Below are 2,124 nucleotides of genomic sequence, written 5' to 3' on the forward strand. Positions count from 1 at the left end.
AGCATGCGACTTATGCGTTAAGCAGCTGTGTGCATGGAGTCGTTCTATTTGAAGGAGCCATAAACGACAAGTCCGCTTCTCTCAACGACTCTCAGTTGTTTCCCCGCCACACGCCACACTGACTTGATAAGACAGCATAACCAGCACATAAAGAGGCAGCAGTGAAACTTTGTTTTTTATGCCAAATTTCTGCATGTGCCGCAAAACTACTTCATGACATAATCTTTTTGTCGAGTTCATTTGCTAACTGTAAAATGTGCAACACTTACTCAAGCTGTGGAAGTTTCGGTGTACTGGCCTCTGGAAGAAACTTTTCTTTTTTTAGTTCTTACATTTGAGCACATGTAAGATGCCAGTGTCAAAGCATTTTGGAGAGGTTTACTGTGTGGAGGTGTTGATAGTACCAGTGAAGTTAGACAATTTTTTACATTATATTTGCACACTATACAACACTGTTACCTAATGCAAGTGGGTAAAAAAACTAGGATAAAGCTCTGAGTGCTGGTATGGTGATTGCTCTGGCAGCTAGTGGGTTACTGATTGTCTGCAGAAGCCAGTCCTTCTCTGTGGGTTTTTCTCTTCTGTGTCGTTTTTTAGTGCATTTTCCCACGGCTTCTGCAGGGGACATACTACTTCGCTACATGCAATTTCACTTAGCACAGACTCCTCCGAAATGAGACTGTTTTTGTACTTATCTGCTGTAGTTCTTGTGGTCTTCTTTATGCATTCCTGTTTTGTAGTGCTGCTTCCTTGAGGCGCTGCAGATGAAGTTAGTGATGTTAGGAAGATAGTGAGAGACCGGAAAGCGTGGCGTGATATGGTCCATGGGGTCATGAAGAGTCGGACACGACTGAATGACTGAACTGAACTGAACTGAACTGATTTGTTGAAGGTCGTACCTGGCTAATAAAACAAGGAAATGTGTCTGGACAACGTTTTTGTTCTTGCCATTACCTCACATCAATGTACATGCCCTTTCCATTTCGCAAGTTCGCACTATCAGATGATGCGTGTTTTCTCGTTTACTCTTGCATGGAATTAAGCAAGCCAGTAATCTGCATGGTGAAACGCCGTGTTCATGCGCACCTTCTATGAAAACTAGAAAAATATAAAAACCATCTATGTTGTGTTCGCGCTAACGTAGCGCAATGTCGACTCGACACTGAAGCACAGCGCAAAGACGTTTTTTTTTTTTTTTTAATTTTATTTTTTTTCGTATTTTCCTAAGAGACAGTGTAGATGATCGCTAGTAGACATTAAAGGGGAAACCTTCTTTTATTAGCACTGCCTTCCGCAATGAATCTTATTACACCGTTTCTTGCTCGATAAAATGAAAAACAGGCGGTCGCTTGTTCAAGCTGTGTCGCCTTTCGCTAAAGGTTCTTACCTTGTGTTTTCGACGAGCAGTCCATGATCAAGAAGCATTTAGAGTAAATACGGATGATCTGTAATGCACCCAGACGGCTGCTTCAACTGCGTAGTCGCCAGCCGGAATCTCGCCAGATGCTCTCAAGAACAGTCGGCATCGGCACGCACTAACCGCAGCTGCACCTGTTCGAAAGCGTCGGTTAGCGATTGCGCACTCTCGCAACGGTCGAACGTAGGCTAGGCTGCAAGACTCGGACATAACATACCAATGCGTACTTCTGAGACGGCTGGGATCGGGAGGCTGGCGGTCGGGGCTTCTGCAAGCCGGAGTTGTGGCGCGGTTACAGTGGCCTCTCGACACAAGTGTTACTGTACCGGTCGCAGGCTACATATCTTCGCTTACCTCGCTCCCGAAAAGTTGCGAAAGCCCAAGATCTAACCATGTTTCTAACAGTAGCGGCGCTGGAACCTGGGACGTTGGCGTTATTAAAAAAAAACACACTGTGTGAGAGTACAGTAGGGCACAATTAGAACCTCTATAAATGCACCGAGCTCGGTCAACTCGTGCTCAGCAGGCTCCGGGAACGGGAGCTTCTCAATGACGTATCTGTTGAGTTGAGGAGGACGCGCGCTAGGAAACAGAAATTCTTTTTTTTTATCGCTATTAAATTAACGCGGGCGATGTAACGAACCGAGTTATATTATATGATGAAGGATAAGGATTCCATTTACACAAGCCGTGCAAAATTTCCAGAA

The sequence above is a fragment of the Amblyomma maculatum genome, chromosome 4, assembly GCF_055883805.1.
Source record: "Amblyomma maculatum isolate TAMU_Amacu chromosome 4, ASM5588380v1, whole genome shotgun sequence".
Classification (NCBI taxonomy): domain Eukaryota; kingdom Metazoa; phylum Arthropoda; class Arachnida; order Ixodida; family Ixodidae; genus Amblyomma; species Amblyomma maculatum.